The sequence below is a fragment of the Equus caballus genome, chromosome 26, assembly GCF_041296265.1.
Source record: "Equus caballus isolate H_3958 breed thoroughbred chromosome 26, TB-T2T, whole genome shotgun sequence".
NCBI classification, from domain to species: domain Eukaryota; kingdom Metazoa; phylum Chordata; class Mammalia; order Perissodactyla; family Equidae; genus Equus; species Equus caballus.
Window position 1 is genome coordinate 22,667,846 of NC_091709.1, and position 13,870 is coordinate 22,681,715.

Consider the following 13,870-nt stretch of genomic DNA (forward strand, 5'->3'; position numbering starts at 1 on the left):
AGAAAAATATAGGTGTGTATGTGTTTGTGTGTTTAAAAGACAGCGTGGAAAAGGAAGAAATGCCATTTATATTGAAGGGACAAAGTGCTATTACCTCTTATCTGGCTTTTAAGGGGATTTTGCTGTGCTAAAAATCTTATATTCGTAGAAAAGCGTTACCTGAGCTGCCAATGCCATCTAAGATTATTAAAAGAAGGAGTTTAAAGATCTAATTTACTTTTTGTCATGCACTGCTTGCTATTTGCATTCCATTCTGGATGAACATTGAAATGAGACAAGCCTTTATCACCTTTGTGTCTGGTCACGTCTGCTTCCCGGTCTCCCTTGCTAGCACGTCGCTGCAGTGCCAGGCTGTAAACACAGCAGCAAAATGGTTCAGGAAAAGAAAAAGAAGAAAAAAGAAAGCTGCTTTGGCTCATAATTGGATGAAAATATATTTAATGAAAACATTTCTATTGGTAGCAGGCTTTGTATAAATTCTTCTTTTCCTTGTAATTAAATTTTCTAAAATGCAGACATTTGGCCTTAAGGATCACATGGATGTAAGTTTGGCACCAGATCAGTACAGCTTGCTTGCCAAGCTTAAAAGGGAAAATATAATGGGAAAATACTGTAATTTTATAGTTCTTGTAAAAATGAGGAAATCACAACCCGGACAAAAACCCCAACTACTATGTCCCTATATCTCCCCACAGAGAGACCAAGATATATATTTTCATTTTTGAGGATGACCCTAGAAACCTATTTGGGGTTTATTGTAGTTTACCCCAGCATAACTATAGATCCATCTCCGCAGACAGATGTGCAGAACATGAACTTTATGTTCATTGGCTCAGGAAATGGAGCCGAGAATTTCAACTCATTTCCATTTTTATTATGTAGTATGACTTTTGCTTCTTTGTTCTCTCATAATCAACTTCAGTCCCCCTGAAAATTCCCTAACTGATAGCTTCTAACAGGGTTAGACTGTGTGAGCTGAATCTTGACTTGTTTTTGACTGCCTTATCCACGGACGCACCTGACATACTTTCTCTCGGTGGAACAGCAAATTGGATTTTTCAAGAGCAGATGAAAGGTACAATCTCCTTCTAATAAAGTAAATATGATACCACTTGTGTATGGCAGAATCTTTTGAACTGAATTAAAAGTGCATTTTTGAGGTAGTAAGCATAGGAAACTCAACATCTACAACCTTGCCAAAGAATAAATTGCACTGAGCTCCCAGAGGTGGTGAAGAAGACTGTGTCTGAGCGTGTGCACAGGTTCTTCCTTTGCCCACAGAACCCATTTCCCTCTCCTCTCTGGCTTCTCTGTGCCTGTGATGGTTAATTTTATGTGTCAACTTGACCGTGTGAAGGGATGCCCAGATAGCTGGTAAAACATTTCTGGGTGTGTCTGTGAGGGTGTTTTGGGAAGAGATTAGCATTTGAATCAGTAGACTGAGTAAAGCAGAGAGGTGGCCCTCCCAGGGAGGGTGGGCATCATCCAATCCCTTGAGGGCCCGAAAACATTAGAACACCAGCTTGTAGGAAGGGCAAATTTGCTCTCTCTGCCTCAGCTGAGACATTCATCTCCTCCTGCCCTCAGACATCTGTGCTTCTGGTTCTTGGACTTTCAGACTCAGACTCAGACCATCAGGTGTCCCATCTCATTCCAATCTCAGGCCTTGGGACTCATACGGAATTATAACACCAGCTTTCCTGGATATCCAGCTTGCAGATAGCATATCAAGGGACTTCTGGGCCTCCATACCATGTGAGACAATTCATATAATAAATATCCTTTTATATATATGTATATATATCCTATTGGTTCTTTTTGTCTGGACAACGCAGACTAATACAGTGCTTGTACAGATTGTTGCTGGGAACTGCATATCCTTGGATCTCCTGCAGGTTGACCTTCAGTTAGGTTTGGCCAATGAGAGCATCAGCAGAAGAGTGTGAGAGGAGAGAAAAATCTGCATTTACTCTTCCTTTCCTCCCTGCTTTGGTTCCACAAATGTGGCAGTGGCTGTATTCCTCTACAACTAATGTTTTCATCAGAGAGATCTCCTCCATGGTCCTCACTCCAGTGGTCCACCACAACTTGGTGTCCTTCTTATATCCATTTGGCCCTTGGAGTGCCAAGGTTCCCTCATATTACCATTATTTGGGTGCCTCACCAACTATTGTTTGCTTTCTTATTCCTGTTCACGATTCTATATGCTATTCTTTTATTCAAAACTTTTTATATAAATCATTTAAGATGAATCCAGTGTCCTGCTAGGACCCTAAATGCTAAAGGAAGCAATCTTTTTTTTTTTTTTTTTAAGTAAATGGCCACTTGAATAAAATAACCCAGTAGATAGCCATGAGTTGATTAATTGGCTTCCAGTAGGAAGGACATTGTAAGTAAGGTTGTCTAACTACCTTCACCTTTGACATCCATGGCAAAGACCGAGAGAACATGAAACAACTAAACTCTGCATCTTCTAAGAAAATTAATAGAGCTGTCAAAAACCTTCCAGATTCTTTAAGGAATCTGCTAGATCGAGTAAAAATGATTTCATATCAATGGACACATAAGGGGCTGACACATTCTCCTGGCTGAGACACAGCATCAGTTCAAGGAGGAAGGGGATAGAGAAGACCCAATAAAACCTAATCCCCTTTAACTTTAAGTGGCAAGAGCAGGCTGGATTCCAGGACATCTTAGCAATAGGGAAAGTTTTCCAGGACATCTTAGCAATAGGGAAAGTTTTCTAGGACATCTTTGTGCCCAGAAAATAATCAGTGCTCAAAAATGATCTGAACATTCAGGAGGATAAAGAAGTTAAAGTGTCTCCCACTGGCCAAATCTAGCCAATTTGAAATCAAAATACATAATAATAATCAACCCATTGAATAAAGATGAGAATCTTTGAGTTCTACTGAAATAAGAAAGACAGAGAGAAAGAAAGAGAGAGAGGAAGAAAGAGAGAGAGAAAGGAAGGAAGGAAAGAAAGAAGAAAGGAAGGAAAACCTTACAGTAGAATATTTAATAAATATATAAGGATGGAGTTGATAATCTTTAATAATCAATGAACACCAAAAGAGTAGGTGAAAATTTGATGAAAAAAGGATATTTCATAGTCTAAAAGAATCTCACCACAAATTTTTCTTAATTACTAACGAAAAAATAGCAACTTCACCATGAAGCAACCACCATGAAGATACCACTAAGTCAGAGGATCAAAGTTAGTATCTTTAATATAGGACAAAACACCATCATGTGCCTCCTGATAGGATGTGCTAAGAACACAACATCATTTTTGTGATATTCTTGCCAAAGCTGAATGAATGACTCCTCTGTTAGCTCAGTGATCTTGATGCAAAGAAACCATCCTCACTGTCACGTTGCTTACCTCACAGAAATTTCAATCTCACACGTTGGAAAATACATATGTGCTGAAATCTTATAAAATGAAGCAGTTAGAGAGGAATCTTCAAAGACTGTTGGCATTCCAAAGGCTGTGCCTCAAGGCACAACCATAAAACTTAAGACTGTGAAAAGAATTTAACTAGAAGAAGGGGCTGGAGACATGACCATTAAGAAAGAGAACAGAAATGGAAGGCAGAGTGGACTGACACAAGACCATAGGTCTGTCTTTAAATCTTTTTTCTTCTTGCTTTGACTATAAATATTCCAGATCTTCTGTTTAGACATAATATTTGATTTCATTAAGAATCTATCGCAAGCCTATGAAACATTTTCTTTGTCCTATTTTTCTTTTTTCAAGCTCTCTATTGTTACATTCCACTACCCCATTTATTCTATCAGATATTTAACCAAGATTTTTAAACTTAGCTCTTGATTTCTTTATTATTACCCAAACATTAATGTCTCATTCAATTTTAGATCCTAGTTTTTGGTGAAATCCCTTCTTACATCAGTATTGATATTGTCAAGAGGTTTCTGTATAATTTGTATTTCCTCTTTTATCACTGCAATTGTTTCAACATATTGTATATTACTCCTCTAGTTTGGATGTCTGTTTTTGAGTATGTACACTAACTTTGCTACTACAAATTCCAGAACTCTTTAACTTAATCCAAAACCCACCAGAAATAGATTTTAAATAAAAGCAGAAGGATTAGGATCTTTCAGATGTCTTTGTTTTTTTTTTTTAGATAATGAAATCATATAAGACATTGGGCTTTATTTCCACCTTTGGATTTAGAATGAGAGGTGCAATCATACAGCTGAGGGCTTTGTTAGCAAATACTGAAACATTTATAAAAATATTTTGGTTCATATACTTTTTTTCAATCACTATTCTTGACACTTCTGTTTAAAATGAGATTATGGGGATGTTTTCTAAACATTATTCTTTGGTGTAAAATAGATATATTTAAACAATTTAAATATATTTATATAAATGGAAGCATACCCTTGTTTATGCTATAAGATAAGGGCTACAATCAAGGAAGATTTCAAATCAAAAAGCCTTGGAAATGGAATACAATAAAAGAAGCAGATGCCACGAGCTTGCTAATTCTATTCTAATATAGTGGTTATTCAGGATTCCTTTATTTTTATTCTTTTGGAAACTGTTAGAGACCCTGCAGCTCCGAGGGACTTTTCCACGGTGGTGCTCGCATGTTCTTGTTCCTGTAGATGTTCTTGTCCATACCCTTTCTCACACAACCTTAACCTCTAACTCTTCCTCCTGCAAAACAATTCTCGCCTCTTCTGAGAACCATCCTTGACCAACCTTTTTCTGAAATTAGATGAACTTCACCTGATCCTCTCTTGCTAAAACCCTATAAGGCATTCCATCCTGCTTCTCAAGTTAGAATTTTCTTTGAGAGCCTTCTCATGCTCAGTATTTTTGAAATATGCTCATGCCAATGGTGTTCTGATTACCTTTCTTCTACTAAATATACTATGAGTGGGCGTATGTTGGTATATGCATAGGTTTGTGTGTGTATATAATAAAAGAGTTTGTCATGATGCTTTAAAGTGAATGAAGTATTTAACCTCAATTTTCCATTTAATCATTACAACAAAGGATAATCCTCCCCCTGCCCCACTGCGTGTTACAGAAAAGAATGTAGGGTCAGGCATGATAAGGTGGGAAATGTGGTGTCAGAGAGTAGAAGCCTCTCCAAGTAGTTGGGTAGATGGCAGTCCCATTTCCTAAGATAGGGACTTTAGGAGTAGGATAAGTTTGAATAAAATGTGAGCTGAGTTTGGACATCCTGAGTCTGAAGTCACTCCTCTGAGACATCTAAGTGCAGATGCAAATAGTTGGATGTATGGTCTGAGGCTAGTAGTTAGATCCCAGAGATTGGAAGCCATCAAAAAGATGGAGTTGAAAATCTTGGCCCAGGGGTAATCCCACTATGAAGACTAGTTTAAAAATGAATCATAATAGCTCAATGTAGCCCAAGGAATTTTAGGTCATGCAACACCCCACAGATAGGCATAATATGTCAAACCTGGTACCAACGTTCTACTGAATCATCTTGCAATGGACACAGTTGCAAAGGGGCCATAGCGAAGGATTGGAATCATGTTTATATGAGCAAACCTACAACATGCTTAATCATCATAATCAATTTTCCTTTCCCACAAATTATAAAGATTCTCTAAGTTGGTATATTTCCTCAATCAAGTATGATATTTCACTTCAAAATTTGTGAAATGGTCACCGGTATACTTTTGTAAGTTATGGGCCTACAACTACTAAAATAATACATGATTATGTCAATTATTTTTCATTTCCTGTTCCAATATCTCAACCTACGTCAAGGATTTGACCACAGATTGAATTCGCTAATCATCCCTTAAGAGACTAGGTTTCCATTTTGGAGAAGCTTGAATCTCTGACAAATAGTCTAATTAACTGATTAATCTATCTCATAATTCCATCAGTTCCTAAGTCAGGATTTAGATGGCTCATTTGAAAGAGTTCTCCGTAATATTGGAATGCTTCTACTGACACCTCTATCCACTTACTGTATCCTCTATTTAATCCTGCAATCTCCCAGTTGCTTCCTGTTGAGATCTTGGATCCTTTGGTTTTATTTCCATTTTCTTTCAGGTGCAGCTTGAGGTAACTTTTCTAACTCTGTGGTGAATTTTGTCCCCTTACAGCAAGTTAAACTAATAAGCCTGCAAATATTTCACATAAATAACTAGGCATACTCTTCGCAGAGTGTACCTCAACCAGCAATCAGTGATAACAGTCTCTCTGACATGCCTAAGGCTGAAGGCTATATTCCGATAGGGAATAGTATCTATATAGGAGACTTATCAAAGGCTGAGATTTCTCCCCAGAATGTAAGAAAATGAGTTTCTATAAGAACTTTTCTTTCAGCCTATAACATTATTTCATTAACTTTTACATCAATTTCAAAAAAAAATCACTCATTTGCAATATTTTAAACGTCTTTCTTTTCAGATTATAAAGGCAAAACAATTGTGCAGAATCGTGCACTTTTTCTACAGAATCCTTTGATCTCATTTCATTTTGCAAAGCCTCATGAAGTCTGTGGGCTCATTTTGCCAGTGGTTTCCATCCAGACCTAATCAGACAAGGTCCCTCGTAGTGGTCAGGGCATTTCCCTACTCCTTATTTCAGTAGAGTTTCTAGCTCTTCTTTAATATGTGTATTACTTCCTCCAAAATTCGGCTTGCCTAACAGGTTCGTGTTTATTCTGTATGGCCAACCAAAGGAAGCAGAAAAGCCAGAATTATATTTCAGACTTTTCCCAACTGTCAGTTTTGTACTCAAACAAACTAGTCATTGCTGTCCCTCAGAAGGAAAGCTGCCTCTCACATATAAAGAGCCTTCCTCTTGGAAGATTCTGTGTCTTAAAAGGTTGTTTTGAAATGTTGATGTACGATATAAGTAAAAAAAATTCTCCAGGCAGATTAAATGCATATATAAATTTATAATAGCCCACTGACTCCAGTTGGCAGAGTTATAGCTTTAGGATAAGTGGCAAAACACTTTCCAAAGAAGTTGGGAGACTCTTTTTTGTTTTTCTGCCAAGTCCTCCCCATGAATCTCGCGCACTGACTAATGCATATGCTTGTTTGTGTCAGGTTCCAAGGAATGGTCTCTATTGAGGCTGGTAGGTGAGAAGACTTGCAGTCGAAGCCTGCTGGAAGTCTTGACTTAGACAGGTTTTGGCTTCCTCTATATTTTTAATGAGTGTCCTATTGTGCATACATCAACATTAGCAAAATGGCAGCCCTGCAGCTTTTAATTCATATTCAGGAAGCTCAAATATGAAATATGTTTTATAATTTTAAAATGTTCATTATGAAACAATACATACATATTGTTTAAAAATAAGAAATGAAGGAATGAGATCCCCACTTCAGCAGTTGTTTCTAATCTTTTCTAGTAATTACTCTGAATAGCATTCTTATATCTCACCTTTTCTTATTGACCCATCAATATGAGAAAATACCTGTTTGCTCCCTACTGTGTAAATGAAAAGTCAGAATTCCGAAATTCCTTCTAACTCTTCCTACTGACCCTCCCCCTTCTATCAAGTAATTTTGTACCTTCTACATTATCACTGTTCATTCTAAGTAATCATTATTCAATGCTGCTAAATATTCCATTATATAAATATACCATAATATATTTATTTATTTTCCTCTTATGGATAATTGGGTTGTTTCCTGTTTGGGGCTACTATGAATAAAGTTAGGGAATATTATTGTACATGCTTTTTGTTGTCATAGCTCTTATTTCTATTGTGTATATAACTCAGAGCAAAATTGGTTATAAATTTATTTTGCTTTGGTATACCACCAAAAAATTTTCCAACAAAGTGATTATCACTTGGAATATTAATTTGTACAATGTTTTAGAATTCTCCTTGATTCATACCCTCATTAACACTTAATATTTCAGTTTTTAAAAATTTTAGTCATTCTGCTTCGGATGTTGTGTTATATTGTGGCTAAAATTTGCATTTAGCTGATGACTAATGATTCTGGCTACCTTTTCATATGCCTACTAGTCGTTTGGATATCCTCTCTGGTTAAGCAACTGTTCAAGCATTTTGCTCATTTAAAATTTTTTTCCTCATTGATTTGTCGGCATTCTTTATATATCTGGCATATGAGTCCTTTGATTTTATACATATATATATAAAATAAATCGTTATTTTCTCCCATGTGGTAGTTTGACTTTTCACACTATTATTGTTATCTTTTAATGAATAGAATGAACTAATTTAAATGAAGTCCAATTTATTAATCTTTTCTTTTATAGCTAATAATTTTTGTCCAATTTAAGAAATTCTCCTACCACAACATCATGAAGATTTGCATCTAAAATCCATTGCAAATTCAATTTTATGAATGGTATGACATAGAGTACAGATTAATTTATTTTTAAAATGGATATACAATTGACACAATCATTTATCAAAACAATCACTTTTTCCACACTGAATTACTGTGACATCTTTGTGATAAATCAAGTCCCATATGTGTAGGTCAGTTTCTGGATATCTTATTATGTTCTATGGGCCTATTTGTGTATTTTTATGTCAGCACCGTACTGTTTTAATCACCGCATTTTATAAGATTTGATCTCTGCCAGCACAATTCAGCCAGGAAAGTTTTAAAGATTACCTTGCTATTATAGGTCCTCTGAGTTTCCATATACATTTTAGAATCAGCAGGCCACTCACCCCCTCCCATTAAAAAAAAGAGAAAAATATCCTTCTGTTATTTTGATTGAGAGAACATTGAATAAGTAGATCAATTTCAGAAGATCTTACATTTTAATAATATTGAGTCCTCCAATGCAAGAACTTGTTCTATCCCTCCTTTTATTGGATTAAAAAATTTTTTTGTCAGCACTGTTTTATTGTTTACAATGTAGAGAACTTGGATGTCTTTCATTAGAATTATTTCTAAATATCTGGGAGCTTTATTTGTGCTACTTAGTGTTTATTCATTTCTTTCTTAATATTTGCTGCTAATTTATAGAAATGGAATTTTTTTGTATGTTTTGTATATTGATTTCTTATTCTGTAAATTACTAAACTGACATCAATTCTAATAATTTTTTCAGATTCTTTTGGATTTTCTAAGTGCAAATTCATGTCATCTGCAAATAATGATAGATTAAAGCTTTTTTCCAATCTCTATCTCTTTATTTTCTTGCCTTATTGCATTAGCCAAGCTCTCCAGTCCAATGCTGAATAAAATTAGAAATGGTGACAATTGTTGTTTTCCATCTTTAGAGAAAAGATAACAATACTTCCTACTAAATAATATGTTCACTGTAAGTTCTTTCATGAATATATTTTAATAGATTAATGAAATTCATTCTACTTCTAATTGGCTAAGGATTTTGGTCATGAATGGACATTGAATTTTACTGAATGCTTTTTCTAAATGTATTAAGATGATCACATTGTTTTTCTCCTTTGTGATATTAGTGTGGTGAATTACACTGATTTTTTAACATTAAAAAGCAACTTTGCAATGCTCTGATAAACCACACTAGGTTATTATTTACCATGTTTTTACATATATGTACAGGTTCAGTTTGCTAATATTTTGCTCAGGATTTTTTGCAAAGGTGTTCATGGGAGATCGTGGCTTGTAATTTTCTTTCATGGTCAAGTCCTAATCAGGGTTTGCTATTAATGATATGCTGGCTCCATGTCATTTTTGAAGCATTTTTCATAGAGCTTGATGATTTGACAACATAGTCTCTGACTGCCTAGGCTCTAATTTCAGCTCTATCATTTACTGGCTGTGTAATTTTGACCAAATAACTCTAGGCATTGTTGTCAGAAATCTCAGCTTGTACTAGCTGTAGGAGACTGGAAAAATTATTATTTATATTAAATTTTTAATTCATATGTGAAAATCGACCTGTATATATTAAACATAATAATAGGACTTACTTTATAGGGTAGTTGTGAGAATTAAATGGGACAATGTAATGTATTCAATAACGTATGTAATGCATTCAGTACAGTGCCTGGTACAGTAAGCCCTCAAACATTAGCTCTTTATATAGGTGATAGATACAGAGTAGATAGGTAGATAGATAAGAGATACAAACACACACATACACACATGGTTGACTGTGTCAGTTGGACTCTAAGCGTATGTTTAATCTGTCATTTTATTACCAAATCTGGACTTTGGTGTCGCTGCCCATTCTTTTTCTCTACCTGCCAACTTAATACTTACAGCCTTTTCTTAACTGTAATGGAAAAAACAACTCTCACTTTCAGTGTACCTTACATGATGTATGTTAAAGATGGCCGCTAAATCTGCTTTGATTTGTCCGTTATATTAGCCGAGGTTCTCCAGAGAAACAGAACTAATAGGATGTGTATTTATATAGAAATAGATTTATTATAAAGAATTGACTCCTTCAATTTTGGAGGTTGGTAAATCCAAAATCTGCTGCCTGGGCCAGCAGGCAAAGATCCAGGACAGTCAATGTTCCAGTTCAATTCTGCTGCAGAATTCTCTCTTGCTTGGGGGAAGCTAGTGTTTTTGTTATATCTAGGCCTTCCACTGATTGGATGAGGCCCACCCACATTATAGAGGGCCATTTGCTTTATTCAAAGTCCACCAGTTTAAATGTTAATCTCATGCCAAAACATAAAAACACCCAGAATAATGTTTGACCAAATATCTGGGCACCCCCATGGCCCAGCCAAGTTGACACATTAAATTAACCATCATACTCATCAACATGAAAACATGCAATTCTCATTTGAGAAAGAATCTTGTTATGGATTCTGGTTTCTGCTTTTCAGGCTATAAAATGTATTTATTATTTTTGAATATTTATTTCTTATTTTAATGGGATTTAGGGATTTAGAAAAGTTAAATATGTACACTGAGTCCTCCATCTTGGACTAGAAGTTTCTGTTTTTTAATCTTGATTAGGGAAGAAAATGGTTTAAAAGTATAGCATCTGTGGGCTGGCCCTGTGGCATAGTGGTTAAGTTCGGCATCCTCTGCTTCAATGGCCCAGGTTCACAGGCTCAGATCCTGGGCATGGTCCAACACCACTCATCAGCCATGCTGTGGCAGTGACCCACATATAAAGTAGAGGAAGATTGTCACAGATGTTAGCTCAGGGCTAATCTTCCTCAGCCAAAAAAAAAAAGATAACATCTGAATTATTATTACAAAGATGAGGGTGATTGATAGGCTTCAATGGGCAAAGTACATTAAGTCTTTTTATTTAGGTAAAGGAAGTGAGATTTTTAATTGTATGAAGCCAGTTTCACATAACTAGAGGTTCAGCTGCCATCTCCAGTTGGAAATGCAAGCTCCTCTGTCCTTCAAGTTTCCTTTTTGTGGATGACGGTGATTGAGCCAGATGAGAAAGGTGATGATCGTTTTGGTCATAGAAAGGCCAGCTAAGGTCCTGCTCAGGGTGAGGGTGGAATGTTCTTTATTCCCTGTGGCCCAGAATTGACTACCACAAACTATAACTCAAATATGTCAGAACAATAGTGTTTCTCATTCTTGGAATAATTATCTCTATCTCTTTTAGCAATTCATGAGCTAAATATGGATCACTTCAAACACAATCACGAGCAAATATAGCAGACTTACCTGAATCAAACATCACTTCCAGTCATCTCGGGGATCTGGCCATCCCAAGTAAGATGATAGGAATTCAGGACCATCTAAAGTCCTATCTCCACAGCTCCCAATATTGCCAAGAGAATAAAACACGGTGAAGAATACTATGTTGAGTTCTGCTTCAATTTATGTAAAAATTGGGGAGCAATAAACATTTGTATGCATATCAGTGATTCTCTCTTGGGATAAGGTATTGGGAATCTGCAGGGGAAGAAAGATTTTCCTTTTATTAAATTCTCATTTACACATTTGATTTACATTTTACCATGTTCATATAAATTTTTTTCAATTAAATGTTCCAATTAACTTTAAAAAATTTATCTCTTTCAAGAGTGAAGATTTTTTAAAAGAAATTGATGTGATTGTTCTTTCTGTGAATGAGTGATGGCCTAATGAGATTACCCCTTTACCTTTCTACCAAGAGAAGCAAGAGATAGCAAAAGGAACATAAAGGAGGAGGCAATACAAGATCCTGATTGTAGATACCACTAGTTTCCAGCTAGTAACTTCTCCTAAGTATCAAGTAGACATGTAGGTAAGTTTCATGACTCTTGGATAAAATGGAAATTATACAGTTTTTAATTCTTGGAAAGGACTTCAGAATACATATGCTTCTTTAATGCAATGGAGTTCCTGTGGTTTGAAAAGGATCAGCACCTACTGCAAGGTCTGATTCCCATCCCAAGTAGCTGATTTATTTATCTGGTTGGATCTGGCTCGAGTTATCAAGAAATTATCAAAACTTAGTATTTAGAGCTTCCAAGTTCACAGAACTTTGCAACTGGACTCTCTTCTAAGCTTTATTAGATTTCTTTACTGGAAAAAGAAGTTTATATTTTAATATTATTTTACATGTTTTCTTTCTTTTTTTTTCTGTCTGGTCTACTGGAATAAATGTCTCTCAAGAAAACCCAGCGAAATTTCAAAACTAGACCGTTTGTCTTGATGCCTGTAGGAATTTCACTTAACAAAAATTGTCCCCCAAATTGTATTGAAATCTTTCCAGAACCAGTAGAAACAGAGATGCCTCCTTTTGCCTATGCTTCCAGGATTCCGGTATAAAACCGCTGCCATTTGCACTGTACGCTAATGACAAGCTGGATGTTTGCATGAAAGCCAATATGTTCTTTCACTGCTTTTTGAGACAAGTAATAATCAGTCTGTCATCAATGTCATGCTGCAATCAGGCTTTGACAAGGTTTGCAAATAGCTTGAAAGGAATTGCTCATCCCTGAACACTGCAGATCAAAACCAGACCTGAACAAAAACTAGAAGTCTGCTGCACGTCAGCTGCATGGTCTCTGGGAACGTGCTGTGCATAAGCAGAAGCAGCAGCAGAGGGAACAACCGAGCCCTAATTCCACCCCCCTCCTCTACTTCTTATTTTTTTTTGAGATCTTCTCTTGGCCACCAATCCTGGGAACCAGATATTCAAAACCATGATGTAGCCACCTGAGATGCCAGGTCTGATGGGAAGTATTAGTTGTATTATTCTGGAAAAATGATTGGAAAAGCAAGTAACATGTCCATCTTAAGGTGGGTTGTTCTCTTAACTCATGGGCTGGAGCAGGCAGGATTTCTGATCAAACTCAGTACTTCCATCAGTGAGGGGATGTGTGCACAAGGAATGGAACCATCGACTGCTTTCTCTTCTTCTCCTCCCTTCCTCAGCTCTTCCCATCCCCTAGAGGGGGTGAGATGTGTGTTATTTTTTCACTGCTGCTCCTGATACTTGTTAATCTGTAGGCTTTCACAATCATAAGAAAAGAGTTCACCTTATATAACTTTGAGAATACTTATATAAGTTCAACTTATAAAACTTTGAGAACAAGATCTTTGGGAGAAAAAATATAAATTTAGAAGTGTCAGCTGGTCACAGGTCTGCTCAGAGCTTCAAAACATATTTGCACTTCATATTTGTATAAATAGCTGGACAGCCAAATGACATATGGACTTGAGCATTCATGAATTATGCCTAAAACATGAGCATAAATTTGAGGTGTGAATTAATTGTTGATTTTATTTTAGCACAAGAGAAGAATTTAGTTCAGTTATTTAATTCAGTTGTTCTGGACAAGGAATCCTGAAAATCCGATGCTACTGAGAGACATTCAAAATGAAATGAAGATGGTTATGAAAGGAAAAAAGCAAATGCATCAGAAGTGAAAATTCCACATGCCAAAAAGAAAGGAGATGTAAAACACAGTTATTATCCTATTTCATGTGATTACAGTCATTTGAGACT